The following is a 24,852-nucleotide window of genomic DNA, read 5'->3' as shown; positions in this document are numbered from 1 at the left end:
AAGAGAGCGCAGCGCAGGCAGAACAGAAAAAGCATATTTATTTTGGAAGTTAAAAATTTGGGATTATATATAAATATATACATGTATAAACAAAGTCAGTGAGTCAGTCATGTCTTGTATTGGTTTGATTTGATTTGAATTTGCAAAAAAGGATGGAGGATGTCGTCATGACACACAGCCCACACGCAAGCCCTGCCTAAAATCGCTATATTTCTAACTTGTGTCATTTCCCTTCTTTCAGATGTGGAATAGCAAAATCCCACAGCAGATTCTTCTACCGTCAGAGAGTCCACGAAGGAGTGTTCAATCAAATCAGTACGGTTTCAAGTTGCATGTAATGCATTTTTCTCACATGACAGTAAGATCGCACAGCACGTTTGCACACTCTCTAGCTTACACAAAAACACAAACAAACTAAAATTCGTTAACCTCCAAAGGCAGGTTTTGAAATTGGAAATTGGAAATCTGGGAGAGACAGCACATCCCTTTTAAACAGACACAGAATGATGAGGGTCTGATAGCACACCATTTTAAAGAGACAGAGAATGATCTCGGACAGACAGCAAATCCCCTTAAAAGGGACACTGAAATAGAATGAATAAAAACAGATAAATATGTAAAACTCGGCACGTCGTGCAGATTTTGTGGAGGAAGAATCCGGTTTCACGTTCTGTCGGATAATCATTCCGATATTTCAGGAAAAAGTTAAAGATTACAGATGTTTTCAACAAAAATAGCGCCTGGAAAAAATACGCAGCGAGAAAGGTCAAATGGGAACGTCTGTGATACAGCGGAACGCAGGAGTGATTAAATAATACATGGCATAATGGAGAAAGGCAAAGTGGGTGGTAATCGGGCAATAACGTAACAAAGGATGGTCCAGAGGAGGTGTTAGTGGGAATAGCAGAACCATTACCAGACAATGGGAGCGGTGCTTATCATCCGATACGTTGAACCTAATGTTGAGGCCAGAAGACGAGAACATGCCTACAATATAGGGTATCACCGCCTTTTAATCAGACCAGGCAGCTTTGCCAACCCGGATTGATTTCCTGTCCGCTTTGAATTCGGCAGCCAAGGCACGAATTCAAAAGGCAGCTTCTCTCAGCTTTTCAGCTCTAGAGAAACAGGACGCACTCATATTCAGGGCAGTGGTGGAGATTGACGCTGAATGTCTGCTTATCCCAATTGAGGTGAACTTGTGCGCACAGACAGGAAGATATACTGATCAAGTATCGGCCGGAACCAAACAAGGCTTTAGGTTATCCAACGAGTCACAGAGCCGAGTACCTCTGAGATATTTTAACTTTACTCAGTTTGGCGGGTTTCACTTTGCTCTGGGATTTGGATGCTAAGGGAACATCGGCGTAAAATCACACGTTTTAACGTGAAATACGTCTGTTTTCTCACATGTCGAGCGGCTGTCAGAAGCGGAACTTTGAGTAAAACATGGCGGGGCTCGTCCGGGATTTGGCCCGTGATCTCTCGCATTTCAAATGTGATCATTCCGAAGGGAGAAACATAACCGTGGAACAACGAGCCGCCGACAGTGAAAAGCGCAGCTCTCAGATTCTGACGGTGGTGAGAAATGATATTATGGCCCATCGTGCATGTGCTGTCTCTCAGATACCTATCCAATTATTGCCCCTCGCCATTGTACTGCAACTGTTCTCCTTTTGACGAATATATTATTAATTTGAGACATGACATGAGGAAAGAACAGCATCCCTGTAAGTAAAAGGGGAATTTGGCGATGAGGTGAAATGTGAATGTCAAAAAATGGTTAAGCTGCAAGCCAACGACGACGAGAATGGGATTCGAACCCATGCGTGCAGAGGACAATGGATTAGCAGTCCATCGCCTTAACCTCTCGGCCACCTCGTCTCTGCTATAAGACACCGTCAGCCATTCAATCTCCTGCTTTAGGTATCCAAACAGAAATAATGTGCAAGAAAGTCCACTTCACAGCTTGCTCTGCCCGTGCATGCAGATCAACAATGATGAAAACTTGCCATGAGATTCTTTGAGCAAACAGCCTTCTTTCACTTCAGCTGAGTGACTGGAAGAGATGGTTGGTTTCTCCGCAGAATCACAGCAAAGAATATAAAATTTCACGTAGCGAGCTAAGTTGACCGCGGCAGGACTCGAACCTGCAATCTTCTGATAACTTTGCGGTTGTAATCGAAGTCAGACGCCTTATCCATTAGGCCACGCGGCCGCTCCCAGCACTAATCATTGTGTTGTTGTGTATATTGCGAGCAAATTCGGGGCAACTGCAATATCAAGGAGTGGATTTAGGAAAAGATGAGCATATTTCGAGTGAATGAACAGATGCACTGCGATCTGTGTGCGCACCGGCGCAGGCAACCCCAATGTAAATTGGAACACTATAGTTTAACAATTCGGTCATTGCAGCTGAAATCATACTCCTTCTCAAACAATACAGGATGACGCGGGATTATGAGAAAATCCGTTTTAAAGGGAAAGATTATGAACCGGACCTGACAAACAGCCCATTTAAACAGACACAGAATGATCCGGGATTGCAAGGACATCCCTTTTACCCAGATGCAGAATGACCCTTGACTGACAGCAGTTCCCTTTTAAAAGAATAAAGTGAGATTTCGCTCATCCCTGAAGGCAATTGTGCAATGGGGCTCAGGACCACGCGGCGCAGAGACTGTTCTTGAAGCCACAGGTGATAGACAGGCAGGAAGGAGGGAGGGAGGGACGTAAAACCAGCCCAGTCTGAAATATATAAATATTTAACATTTTAAGAAAATAAATTCATTTAAATTGTATTTAAAAAAAATTTAATTTGAGTTGTTTTAATGAAATAAATAATTGATTCATAATCTATGTATTTTTTTATTGAACGAAGGCTGTGTAACTGTAAGAATTCCATTGGGAAATGAGAGGTGCAGTCAATAACTACCCAAACACAGTAAGCCCATGGTGGAAGACAAGCCATGAGGGAAGACGTGGGCTACAAGGGCGATCTTTTAAAGTCGAGTGTGTCTTTCCGCTGGATCTGACAGCAGCTGCTTGTGCTGTGAAAGAGGTCAAATGTAAGAGAGCGCAGCGCAGGCAGAACAGAAAAAGCATATTTATTTTGGAAGTTAAAAATTTGGGATTATATATAAATATACACATATATATATACATGTAGAAACAAAGTCAGTCAGTCAGTCATGTCTTGTATTGGTTTGATTTGATTTGAATTTGCAAAAAAGGATGGAGGATGTCGTCATGTCACACAGCCCACACGCAAGCCCTGCCTAAAATCGCTATATTTCTAACTTGTGTCATTTGCCTTCTTTCAGATGTGGAATAGCAAAATCCCACAGCAGATTCTTCTACCGTCAGAGAGTCCACGAAGGAGTGTTCAATCAAATCAGTACGGTTTCAAGTTGCATGTAATGCATTTTTCTCACATGATAGTAAGATCGCACAGCACGTTTGCACACTCTCTAGCTTACACAAAAACACAAACAAACTAAAATTCGTTAACCTCCAAAGGCAGGTTTTGAAATTGGAAATTGGAAATCTGGGAAAGACAGCACATCCCTTTTAAACAGACACAGAATGATGAGGGTCTGATAGCACACCATTTTAAAGAGACAGAGAATGATCTCGGACAGACAGCAAATCCCCTTAAAAGGGACACTGAAATAGAATGAATAAAAACAGATAAATATGTAAAACTCGGCACATCGTGCAGATTTTGTGGAAGAAGAATCCGGTTTCACGTTCTGTCGGATAATCATTCCGATATTTCAGGAAAAAGTTAAAGATTACAGATGTTTTCAACAAAAATAGCGCCTGGAAAAAATACGCAGCGAGAAAGGTCAAATGGGAACGTCTGTGATACAGCGGAACGCAGGAGTGATTAAATAATACATGGCATAATGGAGAAAGGCAAAGTGGGTGGTAATCGGGCAATAACGTAACAAAGGATGGTCCAGAGGAGGTGTTAGTGGGAATAGCAGAACCATTACCAGACAATGGGAGCGGTGCTTATCATCCGATACGTTGAACCTAATGTTGAGGCCAGAAGACGAGAACATGCCTACAATATAGGGTATCACCGCCTTTTAATCAGACCAGGCAGCTTTGCCAACCCGGATTGATTTCCTGTCCGCTTTGAATTCGGCAGCCAAGGCACGAATTCAAAAGGCAGCTTCTCTCAGCTTTTCAGCTCTAGAGAAACAGGACGCACTCATATTCAGGGCAGAGGTGGAGATTGACGCTGAATGTATGCTTATCCCAATTGACGTGAACTTATGGCACAGACAGGAAGATATACTGATCAAGTATCGGCCGGAACCAAACAAGGCTTTAGGTTATCCAACGAGTCACAGAGCCGAGTACCTCTGAGATATTTTAACTTTACTCAGTTTGGCGGGTTTCACTTTGCTCTGGGATTTGGATGCTAAGGGAACATCGGCGTAAAATCACACGTTTTAACGTGAAATACGTCTGTTTTCTCACATGTCGAGCGGCTGTCAGAAGCGGAACTTTGAGTAAAACATGGCGGGGCTCGTCCGGGATTTGGCCCGTGATCTCTCGCATTTCAAATGTGATCATTCCGAAGGGAGAAACATAACCGTGGACCAACGAGCCGCCGACAGTGAAAAGCGCAGCTCTCAGATTCTGACGGTGGTGAGAAATGATATTATGGCCCATCGTGCATGTGCTGTCTCTCAGATACCTATCTAATTAGTGCCCCTCGCCATTGTACTGCAACTGTTCTCCTTTTGACGAATATATTATTAATTTGAGACATGACATGAGAAAAGAACAGCATCCCTGTAAGTAAAAGGGGAATTTGGCGATGAGGTGAAATGTGAATGTCAAAAAATGGTTAAGCTGCAAGCCAACGACGACGAGAATGGGATTCGAACCCATGCGTGCAGAGCACAATGGATTAGCAGTCCATCGCCTTAACCTCTCGGCCACCTCGTCTCTGCTATAAGACACCGTCAGCCATTCAATCTCCTGCTTTAGGTATCCAAACAGAAATAATGTGCAAGAAAGTCCACTTCACAGCTTGCTCTGCCCGTGCATGCAGATCAACAATGATGAAAACTTGCCATGAGATTCTTTGAGCAAACAGCCTTCTTTCACTTCAGCTGAGTGACTGGAAGAGATGGTTGGTTTCTCCGCAGAATCACAGCAAAGAATATAAAATTTCACGTAGCGAGCTAAGTTGACCGCGGCAGGAGTCGAACCTGCAATCTTCTGATAACTTTGCGGTTGTAATCGAAGTCAGACGCCTTATCCATTAGGCCACGCGGCCGCTCCCAGCACTAATCATTGTGTTGTTGTGTATATTGCGAGCAAATTCGGGGCAACTGCAATATCAAGGAGTGGATTTAGGAAAAGATGAGCATATTTCGAGTGAATGAACAGATGCACTGCGATCTGTGTGCGCACCGGCGCAGGCAACCCCAATGTAAATTGGAACACTATAGTTTAACAATTCGGTCATTGCAGCTGAAATCATACTCCTTCTCAAACAATACAGGATGACGCGGGTTTATGAGAAAATCCGTTTTAAAGGGAAAGATTATGAACCGGACCTGACAAACAGCCCATTTAAACAGACACAGAATGATCCGGGATTGCAAGGACATCCCTTTTACCCAGATGCAGAATGACCCTTGACTGACAGCAGTTCCCTTTTAAAAGAATAAAGTGAGATTTCGCTCATCCCTGAAGGCAATTGTGCAATGGGGCTCAGGACCACGCGGCGCAGAGACTGTTCTTGAAGCCACAGGTGATAGACAGGCAGGAAGGAGGGAGGGAGGGACGTAAAACCAGCCCAGTCTGAAATATATAAATATTTAACATTTTAAGAAAATAAATGCATTTAAATTGTATTTAAAAAAAATTTAATTTGAGTTGTTTTAATGAAATAAATAATTGATTCATAATCTATGTATTTTTTTATTGAACGAAGGCTGTGTAACTATAAGAATTCCATTGGGAAATGAGAGGTGCAGTCAATAACTACCCAAACACAGTAAGCCCATGGTGGAAGACAAGCCATGAGGGAAAACGTGGGCTACAAGGGCGATCTTTTAAAGTCGAGTGTGTCTTTCCGCTGGATCTGACAGCAGCTGCTTGTGCTGTGAAAGAGGTCAAATGTAAGAGAGCGCAGCGCAGGCAGAACAGAAAAAGCATATTTATTTTGGAAGTTAAAAATTTGGGATTATATATAAATATATACATGTATAAACAAAGTCAGTGAGTCAGTCATGTCTTGTATTGGTTTGATTTGATTTGAATTTGCAAAAAAGAATGGAGGATGTCGTCATGACACACAGCCCACACGCAAGCCCTGCCTAAAATCGCTATATTTCTAACTTGTGTCATTTCCCTTCTTTCAGATGTGGAATAGCAAAATCCCACAGCAGATTCTTCTACCGTCAGAGAGTCCACGAAGGAGTGTTCAATCAAATCAGTACGGTTTCAAGTTGCATGTAATGCATTTTTCTCACATGACAGTAAGATCGCACAGCACGTTTGCACACTCTCTAGCTTACACAAAAACACAAACAAACTAAAATTCGTTAACCTCCAAAGGCAGGTTTTGAAATTGGAAATTGGAAATCTGGGAGAGACAGCACATCCCTTTTAAACAGACACAGAATGATGAGGGTCTGATAGCACACCATTTTAAAGAGACAGAGAATGATCTCGGACAGACAGCAAATCCCCTTAAAAGGGACACTGAAATAGAATGAATAAAAACAGATAAATATGTAAAACTCGGCACATCGTGCAGATTTTGTGGAAGAAGAAACCGATTTCACGTTCTGTCGGATAATCATTCCGATATTTCAGGAAAAAGTTAAAGATTACAGATGTTTTCAACAAAAATAGCGCCTGGAAAAAATACGCAGCGAGAAAGGTCAAATGGGAACGTCTGTGATACAGCGGAACGCAGGAGTGATTAAATAATACATGGCATAATGGAGAAAGGCAAAGTGGGTGGTAATCGGGCAATAACGTAACAAAGGATGGTCCAGAGGAGGTGTTAGTGGGAATAGCAGAACCATTACCAGACAATGGGAGCGGTGCTTATCATCCGATACGTTGAACCTAATGTTGAGGCCAGAAGACGAGAACATGCCTACAATATAGGGTATCACCGCCTTTTAATCAGACCAGGCAGCTTTGCCAACCCGGATTGATTTCCTGTCCGCTTTGAATTCGGCAGCCAAGGCACGAATTCAAAAGGCAGCTTCTCTCAGCTTTTCAGCTCTAGAGAAACAGGACGCACTCATATTCAGGGCAGTGGTGGAGATTGACGCTGAATGTATGCTTATCCCAATTGAGGTGAACTTGTGCGCACAGACAGGAAGATATACTGATCAAGTATCGGCCGGAACCAAACAAGGCTTTAGGTTATCCAACGAGTCACAGAGCCGAGTACCTCTGAGATATTTTAACTTTACTCAGTTTGGCGGGTTTCACTTTGCTCTGGGATTTGGATGCTAAGGGAACATCGGCGTAAAATCACACGTTTTAACGTGAAATACGTCTGTTTTCTCACATGTCGAGCGGCTGTCAGAAGCGGAACTTTGAGTAAAACATGGCGGGGCTCGTCCGGGATTTGGCCCGTGATCTCTCGCATTTCAAATGTGATCATTCCGAAGGGAGAAACATAACCGTGGAACAACGAGCCGCCGACAGTGAAAAGCGCAGCTCTCAGATTCTGACGGTGGTGAGAAATGATATTATGGCCCATCGTGCATGTGCTGTCTCTCAGATACCTATCCAATTATTGCCCCTCGCCATTGTACTGCAACTGTTCTCCTTTTGACGAATATATTATTAATTTGAGACATGACATGAGGAAAGAACAGCATCCCTGTAAGTAAAAGGGGAATTTGGCGATGAGGTGAAATGTGAATGTCAAAAAATGGTTAAGCTGCAAGCCAACGACGACGAGAATGGGTTTCGAACCCATGCGTGCAGAGCACAATGGATTAGCAGTTCATCGCCTTAACCTCTCGGCCACCTCGTCTCTGCTATAAGACACCGTCAGCCATTCAATCTCCTGCTTTAGGTATCCAAACAGAAATAATGTGCAAGAAAGTCCACTTCACAGCTTGCTCTGCCCGTGCATGCAGATCAACAATGATGAAAACTTGCCTTGAGATTCTTTGAGCAAACAGCCTTCTTTCACTTCAGCTGAGTGACTGGAAGAGATGGTTGGTTTCTCCGCAGAATCACAGCAAAGAATATAAAATTTCACGTAGCGAGCTAAGTTGACCGCGGCAGGACTCGAACCTGCAATCTTCTGATAACTTTGCGGTTGTAATCGAAGTCAGACGCCTTATCCATTAGGCCACGCGGCCGCTCCCAGCACTAATCATTGTGTTGTTGTGTATATTGCGAGCAAATTCGGGGCAACTGCAATATCAAGGAGTGGATTTAGGAAAAGATGAGCATATTTCGAGTGAATGAACAGATGCACTGCGATCTGTGTGCGCACCGGCGCAGGCAACCCCAATGTAAATTGGAACACTATCGTTTAACAATTCGGTCATTGCAGCTGAAATCATACTCCTTCTCAAACAATACAGGATGACGCGGGTTTATGAGAAAATCCGTTTTAAAGGGAAAGATTATGAACCGGACCTGACAAACAGCCCATTTAAACAGACACAGAATGATCCGGGATTGCAAGGACATCCCTTTTACCCAGATGCAGAATGACCCTTGACTGACAGCAGTTCCCTTTTAAAAGAATAAAGTGAGATTTCGCTCATCCCTGAAGGCAATTGTGCAATGGGGCTCAGGACCACGCGGCGCAGAGACTGTTCTTGAAGCCACAGGTGATAGACAGGCAGGAAGGAGGGAGGGAGGGACGTAAAACCAGCCCAGTCTGAAATATATAAATATTTAACATTTTAAGAAAATAAATGCATTTAAATTGTATTTAAAAAAATTTAATTTGAGTTGTTTTAATGAAATAAATAATTGATTCATAATCTATGTATTTTTTTATTGAACGAAGGCTGTGTAACTATAAGAATTCCATTGGGAAATGAGAGGTGCAGTCAATAACTACCCAAACACAGTAAGCCCATGGTGGAAGACAAGCCATGAGGGAAAACGTGGGCTACAAGGGCGATCTTTTAAAGTCGAGTGTGTCTTTCCGCTGGATCTGACAGCAGCTGCTTGTGCTGTGAAAGAGGTCAAATGTAAGAGAGCGCAGCGCAGGCAGAACAGAAAAAGCATATTTATTTTGGAAGTTAAAAATTTGGGATTATATATAAATATACACATATATATATACATGTATAAACAAAGTCAGTCAGTCAGTCATGTCTTGTATTGGTTTGATTTGATTTGAATTTGCAAAAAAGGATGGAGGATGTCGTCATGTCACACAGCCCACACGCAAGCCCTGCCTAAAATCGCTATATTTCTAACTTGTGTCATTTCCCTTCTTTCAGATGTGGAATAGCAAAATCCCACAGCAGATTCTTCTACCGTCAGAGAGTCCACGAAGGAGTGTTCAATCAAATCAGTACGGTTTCAAGTTGCATGTAATGCATTTTTCTCACATGACAGTAAGATCGCACAGCACGTTTGCACACTCTCTAGCTTACACAAAAACACAAACAAACTAAAATTCGTTAACCTCCAAAGGCAGGTTTTGAAATTGGAAATTGGAAATCTGGGAGAGACAGCACATCCCTTTTAAACAGACACAGAATGATGAGGTTCTGATAGCACACCATTTTAAAGAGACAGAGAATGATCTCGGACAGACAGCAAATCCCCTTAAAAGGGACACTGAAATAGAATGAATAAAAACAGATAAATATGTAAAACTCGGCACGTCGTGCAGATTTTGTGGAGGAAGAATCCGGTTTCACGTTCTGTCGGATAATCATTCCGATATTTCAGGAAAAAGTTAAAGATTACAGATGTTTTCAACAAAAATAGCGCCTGGAAAAAATACGCAGCGAGAAAGGTCAAATGGGAACGTCTGTGATACAGCGGAACGCAGGAGTGATTAAATAATACATGGCATAATGGAGAAAGGCAAAGTGGGTGGTAATCGGGCAATAACGTAACAAAGGATGGTCCAGAGGAGGTGTTAGTGGGAATAGCAGAACCATTACCAGACAATGGGAGCGGTGCTTATCATCCGATACGTTGAACCTAATGTTGAGGCCAGAAGACGAGAACATGCCTACAATATAGGGTATCACCGCCTTTTAATCAGACCAGGCAGCTTTGCCAACCCGGATTGATTTCCTGTCCGCTTTGAATTCGGCAGCCAAGGCACGAATTCAAAAGGCAGCTTCTCTCAGCTTTTCAGCTCTAGAGAAACAGGACGCACTCATATTCAGGGCAGAGGTGGAGATTGACGCTGAATGTATGCTTATCCCAATTGAGGTGAACTTATGCGCACAGACAGGAAGATATACTGATCAAGTATCGGCCGGAACCAAACAAGGCTTTAGGTTATCCAACGAGTCACAGAGCCGAGTACCTCTGAGATATTTTAACTTTACTCAGTTTGGCGGGTTTCACTTTGCTCTGGGATTTGGATGCTAAGGGAACATCGGCGTAAAATCACACGTTTTAACGTGAAATACGTCTGTTTTCTCACATGTCGAGCGGCTGTCAGAAGCGGAACTTTGAGTAAAACATGGCGGGGCTCGTCCGGGATTTGGCCCGTGATCTCTCGCATTTCAAATGTGATCATTCCGAAGGGAGAAACATAACCGTGGACCAACGAGCCGCCGACAGTGAAAAGCGCAGCTCTCAGATTCTGACGGTGGTGAGAAATGATATTATGGCCCATCGTGCATGTGCTGTCTCTCAGATACCTATCTAATTAGTGCCCCTCGCCATTGTACTGCAACTGTTCTCCTTTTGACGAATATATTATTAATTTGAGACATGACATGAGAAAAGAACAGCATCCCTGTAAGTAAAAGGGGAATTTGGCGATGAGGTGAAATGTGAATGTCAAAAAATGGTTAAGCTGCAAGCCAACGACGACGAGAATGGGATTCGAACCCATGCGTGCAGAGCACAATGGATTAGCAGTCCATCGCCTTAACCTCTCGGCCACCTCGTCTCTGCTATAAGACACCGTCAGCCATTCAATCTCCTGCTTTAGGTATCCAAACAGAAATAATGTGCAAGAAAGTCCACTTCACAGCTTGCTCTGCCCGTGCATGCAGATCAACAATGATGAAAACTTGCCATGAGATTCTTTGAGCAAACAGCCTTCTTTCACTTCAGCTGAGTGACTGGAAGAGATGGTTGGTTTCTCCGCAGAATCACAGCAAAGAATATAAAATTTCACGTAGCGAGCTAAGTTGACCGCGGCAGGACTCGAACCTGCAATCTTCTGATAACATTGCGGTTGTAATCGAAGTCAGACGCCTTATCCATTAGGCCACGCGGCCGCTCCCAGCACTAATCATTGTGTTGTTGTGTATATTGCGAGCAAATTCGGGGCAACTGCAATATCAAGGAGTGGATTTAGGAAAAGATGAGCATATTTCGAGTGAATGAACAGATGCACTGCGATCTGTGTGCGCACCGGCGCAGGCAACCCCAATGTAAATTGGAACACTATAGTTTAACAATTCGGTCATTGCAGCTGAAATCATACTCCTTCTCAAACAATACAGGATGACGCGGGTTTATGAGAAAATCCGTTTTAAAGGGAAAGATTATGAACCGGACCTGACAAACAGCCCATTTAAACAGACACAGAATGATCCGGGATTGCAAGGACATCCCTTTTACCCAGATGCAGAATGACCCTTGACTGACAGCAGTTCCCTTTTAAAAGAATAAAGTGAGATTTCGCTCATCCCTGAAGGCAATTGTGCAATGGGGCTCAGGACCACGCGGCGCAGAGACTGTTCTTGAAGCCACAGGTGATAGACAGGCAGGAAGGAGGGAGGGAGGGACGTAAAACCAGCCCAGTCTGAAATATATAAATATTTAACATTTTAAGAAAATAAATGCATTTAAATTGTATTTAAAAAAAATTTAATTTGAGTTGTTTTAATGAAATAAATAATTGATTCATAATCTATGTATTTTTTTATTGAACGAAGGCTGTGTAACTGTAAGAATTCCATTGGGAAATGAGAGGTGCAGTCAATAACTACCCAAACACAGTAAGCCCATGGTGGAAGACAAGCCATGAGGGAAGACGTGGGCTACAAGGGCGATCTTTTAAAGTCGAGTGTGTCTTTCCGCTGGATCTGACAGCAGCTGCTTGTGCTGTGAAAGAGGTCAAATGTAAGAGAGCGCAGCGCAGGCAGAACAGAAAAAGCATATTTATTTTGGAAGTTAAAAATTTGGGATTATATATAAATATACACATATATATATACATGTATAAACAAAGTCAGTCAGTCAGTCATGTCTTGTATTGGTTTGATTTAATTTGAATTTGCAAAAAAGGATGGAGGAGTCGTCATGTCACACAGCCCACACGCAAGCCCTGCCTAAAATCGCTATATTTCTAACTTGTGTCATTTCCCTTCTTTCAGATGTGGAATAGCAAAATCCCACAGCAGATTCTTCTACCGTCAGAGAGTCCACGAAGGAGTGTTCAATCAAATCAGTACGGTTTCAAGTTGCATGTAATGCATTTTTCTCACATGACAGTAAGATCGCACAGCACGTTTGCACACTCTCTAGCTTACACAAAAACACAAACAAACTAAAATTCGTTAACCTCCAAAGGCAGGTTTTGAAATTGGAAATTGGAAATCTGGGAAAGACAGCACATCCCTTTTAAACAGACACAGAATGATGAGGGTCTGATAGCACACCATTTTAAAGAGACAGAGAATGATCTCGGACAGACAGCAAATCCCCTTAAAAGGGACACTGAAATAGAATGAATAAAAACAGATAAATATGTAAAACTCGGCACATCGTGCAGATTTTGTGCTAGAAGAATCCGGTTTCACGTTCTGTCGGATAATCATTCCGATATTTCAGGAAAAAGTTAAAGATTTCAGATGTTTTCAACAAAAATAGCGCCTGGAAAAAATACGCAGCGAGAAAGGTCAAATGGGAACGTCTGTGATACAGCGGAACGCAGGAGTGATTAAATAATACATGGCATAATGGAGAAAGGCAAAGTGGGTGGTAATCGGGCAATGACGTAACAAAGGATGGTCCAGAGGAGGTGTTAGTGGGAATAGCAGAACCATTACCAGACAATGGGAGCGGTGCTTATCATCCGATACGTTGAACCTAATGTTGAGGCCAGAAGACGAGAACATGCCTACAATATAGGGTATCACCGCCTTTTAATCAGACCAGGCAGCTTTGCCAACCCGGATTGATTTCCTGTCCGCTTTGAATTCGGCAGCCAAGGCACGAATTCAAAAGGCAGCTTCTCTCAGCTTTTCAGCTCTAGAGAAACAGGACGCACTCATATTCAGGGCAGAGGTGGAGATTGACGCTGAATGTATGCTTATCCCAATTGACGTGAACTTATGGCACAGACAGGAAGATATACTGATCAAGTATCGGCCGGAACCAAACAAGGCTTTAGGTTATCCAACGAGTCACAGAGCCGAGTACCTCTGAGATATTTTAACTTTACTCAGTTTGGCGGGTTTCACTTTGCTCTGGGATTTGGATGCTAAGGGAACATCGGCGTAAAATCACACGTTTTAACGTGAAATACGTCTGTTTTCTCACATGTCGAGCGGCTGTCAGAAGCGGAACTTTGAGTAAAACATGGCGGGGCTCGTCCGGGATTTGGCCCGTGATCTCTCGCATTCCAAATGTGATCATTCCGAAGGGCGAAACATAACCGTGGAACAACGAGCCGCCGACAGTGAAAAGCGCAGCTCTCAGATTCTGACGGTGGTGAGAAATGTTATTATGGCCCATCGTGCATGTGCTGTCTCTCAGATACCTATCTAATTAGTGCCCCTCGCCATTGTACTGCAACTGTTCTCCTTTTGACGAATATATTATTAATTTGAGACATGACATGAGAAAAGAACAGCATCCCTGTAAGTAAAAGGGGAATTTGGCGATGAGGTGAAATGTGAATGTCAAAAAATGGTTAAGCTGCAAGCCAACGACGACGAGAATGGGATTCGAACCCATGCGTGCAGAGCACAATGGATTAGCAGTCCATCGCCTTAACCTCTCGGCCACCTCGTCTCTGCTATAAGACACCGTCAGCCATTCAATCTCCTGCTTTAGGTATCCAAACAGAAATAATGTGCAAGAAAGTCCACTTCACAGCTTGCTCTGCCCGTGCATGCAGATCAACAATGATGAAAACTTGCCATGAGATTCTTTGAGCAAACAGCCTTCTTTCACTTCAGCTGAGTGACTGGAAGAGATGGTTGGTTTCTCCGCAGAATCACAGCAAAGAATATAAAATTTCACGTAGCGAGCTAAGTTGACCGCGGCAGGACTCGAACCTGCAATCTTCTGATAACTTTGCGGTTGTAATCGAAGTCAGACGCCTTATCCATTAGGCCACGCGGCCGCTCCCAGCACTAATCATTGTGTTGTTGTGTATATTGCGAGCAAATTCGGGGCAACTGCAATATCAAGGAGTGGATTTAGGAAAAGATGAGCATATTTCGAGTGAATGAACAGATGCACTGCGATCTTTGTGCGCACCGGCGCAGGCAACCCCAATGTAAATTGGAACACTATAGTTTAACAATTCGGTCATTGCAGCTGAAATCATACTCCTTCTCAAACAATACAGGATGACGCGGGTTTATGAGAAAATCCGTTTTAAAGGGAAAGATTATGAACCGGACCTGACAAACAGCCCATTTAAACAGACACAGAATGATCCGGGATTGCAAGGACATCCCTTTTACCCAGATGCAGAATGACCCTTGACTGACAGCAGTTCCCTTTTAAAAGAATAAAGTGAGATTTCGCTCATCCCTGAAGGCAATTGTGCAATGGGGCTCAGGACCACGCGGCGCAGAGACTGTTCTTGAAGCCACAGGTGATAGACAGGCAGGAAGGAGGGAGGGAGGGACGTAAAACCAGCCCAGTCTGAAATATATAAATATTTAACATTTTAAGAAAATAAATGCATTTAAATTGTATTTAAAAAAAATTTAATTTGAGTTGTTTTAATGAAATAAATAATTGATTCATAATCTATGTATTTTTTTATTGAACGAAGGCTGTGTAACTGTAAGAATTCCATTGGGAAATGAGAGGTGCAGTCAATAACTACCCAAACACAGTAAGCCCATGGTGGAAGACAAGCCATGAGGGAAGACGTGGGCTACAAGGGCGATCTTTTAAAGTCGAGTGTGTCTTTCCGCTGGATCTGACAGCAGCTGCTTGTGCTGTGAAAGAGGTCAAATGTAAGAGAGCGCAGCGCAGGCAGAACAGAAAAAGCATATTTATTTTGGAAGTTAAAAATTTGGGATTATATATAAATATACACATATATATATACATGTATAAACAAAGTCAGTCAGTCAGTCAGTCATGTCTTGTATTGGTTTGATTTGATTTGAATTTGCAAAAAAGGATGGAGGATGTCGTCATGTCACACAGCCCACACGCAAGCCCTGCCTAAAATCGCTATATTTCTAACTTGTGTCATTTCCCTTCTTTCAGATGTGGAATAGCAAAATCCCACAGCAGATTCTTCTACCGTCAGAGAGTCCACGAAGGAGTGTTCAATCAAATCAGTACGGTTTCAAGTTGCATGTAATGCATTTTTCTCACATGACAGTAAGATCGCACAGCACGTTTGCACACTCTCTAGCTTACACAAAAACACAAACAAACTAAAATTCGTTAACCTCCAAAGGCAGGTTTTGAAATTGGAAATTGGAAATCTGGGAAAGACAGCACATCCCTTTTAAACAGACACAGAATGATGAGGGTCTGATAGCACACCATTTTAAAGAGACAGAGAATGATCTCGGACAGACAGCAAATCCCCTTAAAAGGGACACTGAAATAGAATGAATAAAAACAGATAAATATGTAAAACTCGGCACATCGTGCAGATTTTGTGGAAGAAGAATCCGGTTTCACGTTCTGTCGGATAATCATTCCGATATTTCAGGAAAAAGTTAAAGATTTCAGATGTTTTCAACAAATATAGCGCCTGGAAAAAATACGCAGCGAGAAAGGTCAAATGGGAACGTCTGTGATACAGCGGAACGCAGGAGTGATTAAATAATACATGGCATAATGGAGAAAGGCAAAGTGGGTGGTAATCGGGCAATAACGTAACAAAGGATGGTCCAGAGGAGGTGTTAGTGGGAATAGCAGAACCATTACCAGACAATGGGAGCGGTGCTTATCATCCGATACGTTGAACCTAATGTTGAGGCCAGAAGACGAGAACATGCCTACAATATAGGGTATCACCGCCTTTTAATCAGACCAGGCAGCTTTGCCAACCCGGATTGATTTCCTGTCCGCTTTGAATTCGGCAGCCAAGGCACGAATTCAAAAGGCAGCTTCTCTCAGCTTTTCAGCTCTAGAGAAACAGGACGCACTCATATTCAGGGCAGAGGTGGAGATTGACGCTGAATGTATGCTTATCCCAATTGACGTGAACTTATGCGCACAGACAGGAAGATATACTGATCAAGTATCGGCCGGAACCAAACAAGGCTTTAGGTTATCCAACGAGTCACAGAGCCGAGTACCTCTGAGATATTTTAACTTTACTCAGTTTTGCGGGTTTCACTTTGCTCTGGGATTTGGATGCTAAGGGAACATCGGCGTAAAATCACACGTTTTAACGTGAAATACGTCTGTTTTCTCACATGTCGAGCGGCTGTCAGAAGCGGAACTTTGAGTAAAACATGGCGGGGCTCGTCCGGGATTTGGCCCGTGATCTCTCGCATTTCAAATGTGATCATTCCGAAGGGCGAAACATAACCGTGGAACAACGAGCCGCCGACAGTGAAAAGCGCAGCTCTCAGATTCTGACGGTGGTGAGAAATGATATTATGGCCCATCGTGCATGTGCTGTCTCTCAGATACCTATCTAATTAGTGCCCCTCGCCATTGTACTGCAACTGTTCTCCTTTTGACGAATATATTATTAATTTGAGACATGACATGAGAAAAGAACAGCATCCCTGTAAGTAAAAGGGGAATTTGGCGATGAGGTGAAATGTGAATGTCAAAAAATGGTTAAGCTGCAAGCCAACGACGACGAGAATGGGATTCGAACCCATGCGTGCAGAGGACAATGGATTAGCAGTCCATCGCCTTAACCTCTCGGCCACCTCGTCTCTGCTATAAGACACCGTCAGCCATTCAATCTCCTGCTTTAGGTATCCAAACAGAAATAATGTGCAAGAAAGTCCACTTCACAGCTTGCTCTGCCCGTGCATGCAGATCAACAATGATGAAAACTTGCCATGAGATTCTTTGAGCAAACAGCCTTCTTTCACTTCAGCTGAGTGACTGGAAGAGATGGTTGGTTTCTCCGCAGAATCACAGCAAAGAATATAAAATTTCACGTAGCGAGCTAAGTTGACCGCGGCAGGAGTCGAACCTGCAATCTTCTGATAACTTTGCGGTTGTAATCGAAGTCAGACGCCTTATCCATTAGGCCACGCGGCCGCTCCCAGCACTAATCATTGTGTTGTTGTGTATATTGCGAGCAAATTCGGGGCAACTGCAATATCAAGGAGTGGATTTAGGAAAAGATGAGCATATTTCGAGTGAATGAACAGATGCACTGCGATCTGTGTGCGCACCGGCGCAGGCAACCCCAATGTAAATTGGAACACTATAGTTTAACAATTCGGTCATTGCAGCTGAAATCATACTCCTTCTCAAACAATACAGGATGACGCGGGTTTATGAGAAAATCCGTTTTAAAGGGAAAGATTATGAACCGGACCTGACAAACAGCCCATTTAAACAGACACAGAATGATCCGGGATTGCAAGGACATCCCTTTTACCCAGATGCAGAATGACCCTTGACTGACAGCAGTTCCCTTTTAAAAGAATAAAGTGAGATTTCGCTCATCCCTGAAGGCAATTGTGCAATGGGGCTCAGGACCACGCGGCGCAGAGACTGTTCTTGAAGCCACAGGTGATAGACAGGCAGGAAGGAGGGAGGGAGGGACGTAAAACCAGCCCAGTCTGAAATATATAAATATTTAACATTTTAAGAAAATAAATGCATTTAAATTGTATTTAAAAAAAATTTAATTTGAGTTGTTTTAATGAAATAAATAATTGATTCATAATCTATGTATTTTTTTATTGAACGAAGGCTGTGTAACTATAAGAATTCCATTGGGAAATGAGAGGTGCAGTCAATAACTACCCAAACACAGTAAGCCCATGGTGGAAGACAAGCCATGAGGGAAAACGTGGGCTACAAGGGCGATCTTTTAAAGTCGAGTGTGTCTTTCCGCTGGATCTGACAGCAGCTGCTTGTGCTGTGAAAGAGGTCAAATGTAAGAGAGCGCAGCGCAGGCAGAACAGAAAAAGCATATTTATTTTGGAAGTTAAAAATTTGGGATTATATATAAATATATACATGTATAAACAAAGTCAGTGAGTCAGTCATGTCTTGTATTGGTTTGATTTGATTTGAATTTGCAAAAAAGGATGGAGGATGTCGTCATGACACACAGCCCACACGCAAGCCCTGCCTAAAATCGCTATATTTCTAACTTGTGTCATTTCCCTTCTTTCAGATGTGGAATAGCAAAATCCCACAGCAGATTCTTCTACCGTCAGAGAGTCCACGAAGGAGTGTTCAATCAAATCAGTACGGTTTCAAGTTGCATGTAATGCATTTTTCTCACATGACAGTAAGATCGCACAGCACGTTTGCACACTCTCTAGCTTACACAAAAACACAAACAAACTAAAATTCGTTAACCTCCAAAGGCAGGTTTTGAAATTGGAAATTGGAAATCTGGGAGAGACAGCACATCCCTTTTAAACAGACACAGAATGATGAGGGTCTGATAGCACACCATTTTAAAGAGACAGAGAATGATCTCGGACAGACAGCAAATCCCCTTAAAAGGGACACTGAAATAGAATGAATAAAAACAGATAAATATGTAAAACTCGGCACGTCGTGCAGATTTTGTGGAGGAAGAATCCGGTTTCACGTTCTGTCGGATAATCATTCCGATATTTCAGGAAAAAGTTAAAGATTACAGATGTTTTCAACAAAAATAGCGCCTGGAAAAAATACGCAGCGAGAAAGGTCAAACGGGAACGTCTGTGATACAGCGGAACGCAGGAGTGATTAAATAATACATGGCATAATGGAGAAAGGCAAAGTGGGTGGTAATCGGGCAATAACGTAACAAAGGATGGTCCAGAGGAGGTGTTAGTGGGAATAGCAGAACCATTACCAGACAATGGGAGCGGTGCTTATCGTCCGATACGTTGAACCTAATGTTGAGGCCAGAAGACGAGAACATGCCTACAATATAGGGTATCACCGCCTTTTAATCAGACCAGGCAGCTTTGCCAACCCGGATTGATTTCCTGTCCGCTTTGAATTCGGCAGCCAAGGCACGAATTCAAAAGGCAGCTTCTCTCAGCTTTTCAGCTCTAGAGAAACAGGACGCACTCATATTCAGGGCAGTGGTGGAGATTGACGCTGAATGTATGCTTATCCCAATTGAGGTGAACTTGTGCGCACAGACAGGAAGATATACTGATCAAGTATCGGCCGGAACCAAACAAGGCTTTAGGTTATCCAACGAGTCACAGAGCCGAGTACCTCTGAGATATTTTAACTTTACTCAGTTTGGCGGGTTTCACTTTGCTCTGGGATTTGGATGCTAAGGGAACATCGGCGTAAAATCACACGTTTTAACGTGAAATACGTCTGTTTTCTCACATGTCGAGCGGCTGTCAGAAGCGGAACTTTGAGTAAAACATGGCGGGGCTCGTCCGGGATTTGGCCCGTGATCTCTCGCATTTCAAATGTGATCATTCCGAAGGGAGAAACATAACCGTGGAACAACGAGCCGCCGACAGTGAAAAGCGCAGCTCTCAGATTCTGACGGTGGTGAGAAATGATATTATGGCCCATCGTGCATGTGCTGTCTCTCAGATACCTATCCAATTATTGCCCCTCGCCATTGTACTGCAACTGTTCTCCTTTTGACGAATATATTATTAATTTGAGACATGACATGAGGAAAGAACAGCATCCCTGTAAGTAAAAGGGGAATTTGGCGATGAGGTGAAATGTGAATGTCAAAAAATGGTTAAGCTGCAAGCCAACGACGACGAGAATGGGTTTCGAACCCATGCGTGCAGAGCACAATGGATTAGCAGTTCATCGCCTTAACCTCTCGGCCACCTCGTCTCTGCTATAAGACACCGTCAGCCATTCAATCTCCTGCTTTAGGTATCCAAACAGAAATAATGTGCAAGAAAGTCCACTTCACAGCTTGCTCTGCCCGTGCATGCAGATCAACAATGATGAAAACTTGCCTTGAGATTCTTTGAGCAAACAGCCTTCTTTCACTTCAGCTGAGTGACTGGAAGAGATGGTTGGTTTCTCCGCAGAATCACAGCAAAGAATATAAAATTTCACGTAGCGAGCTAAGTTGACCGCGGCAGGACTCGAACCTGCAATCTTCTGATAACTTTGCGGTTGTAATCGAAGTCAGACGCCTTATCCATTAGGCCACGCGGCCGCTCCCAGCACTAATCATTGTGTTGTTGTGTATATTGCGAGCAAATTCGGGGCAACTGCAATATCAAGGAGTGGATTTAGGAAAAGATGAGCATATTTCGAGTGAATGAACAGATGCACTGCGATCTGTGTGCGCACCGGCGCAGGCAACCCCAATGTAAATTGGAACACTATCGTTTAACAATTCGGTCATTGCAGCTGAAATCATACTCCTTCTCAAACAATACAGGATGACGCGGGTTTATGAGAAAATCCGTTTTAAAGGGAAAGATTATGAACCGGACCTGACAAACAGCCCATTTAAACAGACACAGAATGATCCGGGATTGCAAGGACATCCCTTTTACCCAGATGCAGAATGACCCTTGACTGACAGCAGTTCCCTTTTAAAAGAATAAAGTGAGATTTCGCTCATCCCTGAAGGCAATTGTGCAATGGGGCTCAGGACCACGCGGCGCAGAGACTGTTCTTGAAGCCACAGGTGATAGACAGGCAGGAAGGAGGGAGTGAGGGACGTAAAACCAGCCCAGTCTGAAATATATAAATATTTAACATTTTAAGAAAATAAATGCATTTAAATTGTATTTAAAAAAATTTAATTTGAGTTGTTTTAATGAAATAAATAATTGATTCATAATCTATGTATTTTTTTATTGAACGAAGGCTGTGTAACTATAAGAATTCCATTGGGAAATGAGAGGTGCAGTCAATAACTACCCAAACACAGTAAGCCCATGGTGGAAGACAAGCCATGAGGGAAAACGTGGGCTACAAGGGCGATCTTTTAAAGTCGAGTGTGTCTTTCCGCTGGATCTGACAGCAGCTGCTTGTGCTGTGAAAGAGGTCAAATGTAAGAGAGCGCAGCGCAGGCAGAACAGAAAAAGCATATTTATTTTGGAAGTTAAAAATTTGGGATTATATATAAATATACACATATATATATACATGTATAAACAAAGTCAGTCAGTCAGTCATGTCTTGTATTGGTTTGATTTGATTTGAATTTGCAAAAAAGGATGGAGGATGTCGTCATGTCACACAGCCCACACGCAAGCCCTGCCTAAAATCGCTATATTTCTAACTTGTGTCATTTCCCTTCTTTCAGATGTGGAATAGCAAAATCCCACAGCAGATTCTTCTACCGTCAGAGAGTCCACGAAGGAGTGTTCAATCAAATCAGTACGGTTTCAAGTTGCATGTAATGCATTTTTCTCACATGACAGTAAGATCGCACAGCACGTTTGCACACTCTCTAGCTTACACAAAAACACAAACAAACTAAAATTCGTTAACCTCCAAAGGCAGGTTTTGAAATTGGAAATTGGAAATCTGGGAGAGACAGCACATCCCTTTTAAACAGACACAGAATGATGAGGGTCTGATAGCACACCATTTTAAAGAGACAGAGAATGATCTCGGACAGACAGCAAATCCCCTTAAAAGGGACACTGAAATAGAATGAATAAAAACAGATAAATATGTAAAACTCGGCACGTCGTGCAGATTTTGTGGAGGAAGAATCCGGTTTCACGTTCTGTCGGATAATCATTCCGATATTTCAGGAAAAAGTTAAAGATTACAGATGTTTTCAACAAAAATAGCGCCTGGAAAAAATACGCAGCGAGAAAGGTCAAATGGGAACGTCTGTGATACAGCGGAACGCAGGAGTGATTAAATAATACATGGCATAATGGAGAAAGGCAAAGTGGGTGGTAATCGGGCAATAACGTAACAAAGGATGGTCCAGAGGAGGTGTTAGTGGGAATAGCAGAACCATTACCAGACAATGGGAGCGGTGCTTATCATCCGATACGTTGAACCTAATGTTGAGGCCAGAAGACGAGAACATGCCTACAATATAGGGTATCACCGCCTTTTAATCAGACCAGGCAGCTTTGCCAACCCGGATTGATTTCCTGTCCGCTTTGAATTCGGCAGCCAAGGCACGAATTCAAAAGGCAGCTTCTCTCAGCTTTTCAGCTCTAGAGAAACAGGACGCACTCATATTCAGGGCAGAGGTGGAGATTGACGCTGAATGTATGCTTATCCCAATTGAGGTGAACTTATGCGCACAGACAGGAAGATATACTGATCAAGTATCGGCCGGAACCAAACAAGGCTTTAGGTTATCCAACGAGTCACAGAGCCGAGTACCTCTGAGATATTTTAACTTTACTCAGTTTGGCGGGTTTCACTTTGCTCTGGGATTGCCATTGTCCTGCAACTGTTCTCCTTTTGACGAATATATTATGAATTTGAGACATGACATGAGGAAAGTACAGCATCCCTGTCAGTAAAAGGGGAATTTGGCGATGAGGTGAAATGTGAATGTCAAAAAGTGATTAAGCTGCAAGGCAACGACGACGAGAATGGGATTCGAACGCATGGGTGCAGAGCACAATGGATTAGCAGTCCATCGCCTTAACCTCTCGGCCACCCCGACTGTGCTATAAGACATCGTCAGCCATTCAATCTCCTGCTTTTTGTATCCAAACAGAAATAACGTGCAAGAAAGTCCACTTCACAGCTTGCTCTGCCCGTGCAGTACAGACAGGAAGATACACTGATCAAGTATTGGCCGGAACCAAACAAGGCTTTAGATTCTCCAACGAGTCACAGAGCCGAGTACCTTTGAGATATTTTAACTTTCCTCACTTTGGCGTGTTTCACTTTGCTCTGGGATTTGGATGCTTATGAAACATCGGCGTAAAATCACACCTGTTAACGTGAAATATGTCTGTTTTCTCACATGTCGAGCGGCTGTTCGAAGCGGAAATTTGAGTAAAACATGGCGAGGCTCGTCCGGGATTTGGCCCGTGACTCTCGCATTTCAAATGTGATCATTCCGAAGCAAGAATCATAACCCTAGACCAACGAGCCGCCTACAGTGAAAAGCGCAGCTCTCAGATTCTGACGGTGGTGAGAAATGATATTATGTCCCATCGTGCATGTGCTGTCTCTCAGATACCTATCTAATTAGTGCCGCTCGCCATTGTACTGCAACTGTTCTCCTTTTGACGAATATATTATTAATTTGAGACCTGACATGAGGAAAGTACAGCATCCCTGTAAGTAAAAGGGGAATTTGGCGATGAGGTAAAATGTGATTGTCAAAACGTGGTCAAGCTGTAAGCCAACGACGACGAGTCCATCGCCTTAACCTCTCGGCCACCTCGTCTCTGCCTTAATACATCGTCAGCCATTCAATCTCCTGTTTTTGTATCCAAAAAGAAATAATGTGCAAGAAAGTCCACTTCAGAGCTTGCTCTGCCCGTGCATGCAGATCGACAATGATGAAATCTTGCCATGAGATTCTTTAAGCAAACAGCCTTCCTTTACTTCAGGTGAGTGACTGGAAGAGATGGTTGGTTTCTCGGCAGTATCAAAACAAAGAATCAAACATTTCACGCAGCGAGCTAAGTTGACCGTGGCAGGACTCTTCTGATAATTTCGCGGTTTTCATCGAAGACACACGCCTTATCCTTCAGGCCACGCGACCGCTGCGAACAACGTGCATTGTGTTGTTGTGTATATTGGGAGAAAATTCGGGGCAACTGCAACATCAAGGAGTGGATTTACGAAAAGATGAGCATATTTCGAGTGAATGAGCAGATGCACTGCGATCTGGGTGCGCACCGGCGCAGGCAGCCCCAATGTAAATTGGAACACAACAGTTTAACAATTCGGTCATTGCAGCTGAAATCATACTCCTTCTCAAACAATACAGGATGACCCGGGTTTATGAGAATAAGGGAAAGATTATGAACCGGAACTGACAACCAGACCGTTTAAATAGACACAGAATGATCCGGGACAGCAAGGACATCCCTTTAACCCAGATGCAGAATGAGCCTTGACTGACAGCAGTTCCCTTTTAAAAGAATAAAGTGAGATTTCTATCATTCCAGAAGGAAATTGTGCAGTGGGGCTCAGGAACACGCGGGACAGAGACGGTTATTGAAGCCACAGGTGATCGACTGGCAGGAAGGAGGGAGGGACGTAAAACCAGCCCACACTCAAACATATATTTATTTGACATTTTAAGAAAATTAATCCATTAAAATTTTATTTTTAACTAATTGAATTTGATTTGTTTGAAATAAATAAATGAATCGTTATCTGGATATATTTTCTGATACAACGAAGGCTGTGTGAGCAGAAGAATTT

The 24,852-nt window shown here is 43.0% G+C and overlaps 15 non-coding genes across 15 annotated transcripts; all 15 read right to left on the bottom strand.

The window, feature by feature from the left end:
* Positions 1 to 1,802: 1,802 nt before the first annotated feature.
* On the bottom strand, positions 1,803 to 1,884 carry trnas-gcu (transfer RNA serine (anticodon GCU)). The gene has a single exon. It is a non-coding gene; the product is annotated as a tRNA-Ser (tRNA).
* A 245-nt stretch (positions 1,885 to 2,129) lies between these two features.
* On the bottom strand, positions 2,130 to 2,218 carry trnar-ucg (transfer RNA arginine (anticodon UCG)). Its single transcript is given in 2 exon segments — positions 2,130 to 2,165; positions 2,182 to 2,218. It is a non-coding gene; the product is annotated as a tRNA-Arg (tRNA).
* Positions 2,219 to 4,883: 2,665 nt separating this feature from the next.
* trnas-gcu (transfer RNA serine (anticodon GCU)) lies at positions 4,884 to 4,965 on the bottom strand. The gene has a single exon. It is a non-coding gene; the product is annotated as a tRNA-Ser (tRNA).
* A 245-nt stretch (positions 4,966 to 5,210) lies between these two features.
* On the bottom strand, positions 5,211 to 5,299 carry trnar-ucg (transfer RNA arginine (anticodon UCG)). Its single transcript is given in 2 exon segments — positions 5,211 to 5,246; positions 5,263 to 5,299. It is a non-coding gene; the product is annotated as a tRNA-Arg (tRNA).
* A 2,654-nt stretch (positions 5,300 to 7,953) lies between these two features.
* Positions 7,954 to 8,035, bottom strand: trnas-gcu (transfer RNA serine (anticodon GCU)). Its single transcript has one exon. It is a non-coding gene; the product is annotated as a tRNA-Ser (tRNA).
* A 245-nt stretch (positions 8,036 to 8,280) lies between these two features.
* Positions 8,281 to 8,369, bottom strand: trnar-ucg (transfer RNA arginine (anticodon UCG)). Its single transcript is given in 2 exon segments — positions 8,281 to 8,316; positions 8,333 to 8,369. It is a non-coding gene; the product is annotated as a tRNA-Arg (tRNA).
* Positions 8,370 to 11,034: 2,665 nt separating this feature from the next.
* trnas-gcu (transfer RNA serine (anticodon GCU)) lies at positions 11,035 to 11,116 on the bottom strand. The gene has a single exon. It is a non-coding gene; the product is annotated as a tRNA-Ser (tRNA).
* A 245-nt stretch (positions 11,117 to 11,361) lies between these two features.
* trnar-ucg (transfer RNA arginine (anticodon UCG)) lies at positions 11,362 to 11,450 on the bottom strand. The gene is given in 2 exon segments: positions 11,362 to 11,397; positions 11,414 to 11,450. It is a non-coding gene; the product is annotated as a tRNA-Arg (tRNA).
* Positions 11,451 to 14,114: 2,664 nt separating this feature from the next.
* trnas-gcu (transfer RNA serine (anticodon GCU)) lies at positions 14,115 to 14,196 on the bottom strand. Its single transcript has one exon. It is a non-coding gene; the product is annotated as a tRNA-Ser (tRNA).
* A 245-nt stretch (positions 14,197 to 14,441) lies between these two features.
* On the bottom strand, positions 14,442 to 14,530 carry trnar-ucg (transfer RNA arginine (anticodon UCG)). The gene is given in 2 exon segments: positions 14,442 to 14,477; positions 14,494 to 14,530. It is a non-coding gene; the product is annotated as a tRNA-Arg (tRNA).
* Positions 14,531 to 17,200: 2,670 nt separating this feature from the next.
* trnas-gcu (transfer RNA serine (anticodon GCU)) lies at positions 17,201 to 17,282 on the bottom strand. The gene has a single exon. It is a non-coding gene; the product is annotated as a tRNA-Ser (tRNA).
* A 245-nt stretch (positions 17,283 to 17,527) lies between these two features.
* Positions 17,528 to 17,616, bottom strand: trnar-ucg (transfer RNA arginine (anticodon UCG)). The gene is given in 2 exon segments: positions 17,528 to 17,563; positions 17,580 to 17,616. It is a non-coding gene; the product is annotated as a tRNA-Arg (tRNA).
* A 2,654-nt stretch (positions 17,617 to 20,270) lies between these two features.
* trnas-gcu (transfer RNA serine (anticodon GCU)) lies at positions 20,271 to 20,352 on the bottom strand. Its single transcript has one exon. It is a non-coding gene; the product is annotated as a tRNA-Ser (tRNA).
* Positions 20,353 to 20,597: 245 nt separating this feature from the next.
* trnar-ucg (transfer RNA arginine (anticodon UCG)) lies at positions 20,598 to 20,686 on the bottom strand. The gene is given in 2 exon segments: positions 20,598 to 20,633; positions 20,650 to 20,686. It is a non-coding gene; the product is annotated as a tRNA-Arg (tRNA).
* Positions 20,687 to 23,046: 2,360 nt separating this feature from the next.
* On the bottom strand, positions 23,047 to 23,128 carry trnas-gcu (transfer RNA serine (anticodon GCU)). Its single transcript has one exon. It is a non-coding gene; the product is annotated as a tRNA-Ser (tRNA).
* Positions 23,129 to 24,852: the final 1,724 nt, after the last annotated feature.

This window comes from Pristiophorus japonicus, unplaced genomic scaffold, assembly GCF_044704955.1.
Source record: "Pristiophorus japonicus isolate sPriJap1 unplaced genomic scaffold, sPriJap1.hap1 HAP1_SCAFFOLD_56, whole genome shotgun sequence".
Classification (NCBI taxonomy): Eukaryota; Metazoa; Chordata; class Chondrichthyes; family Pristiophoridae; genus Pristiophorus; species Pristiophorus japonicus.
This window is presented reverse-complemented; position numbering and strand designations above follow the sequence as displayed.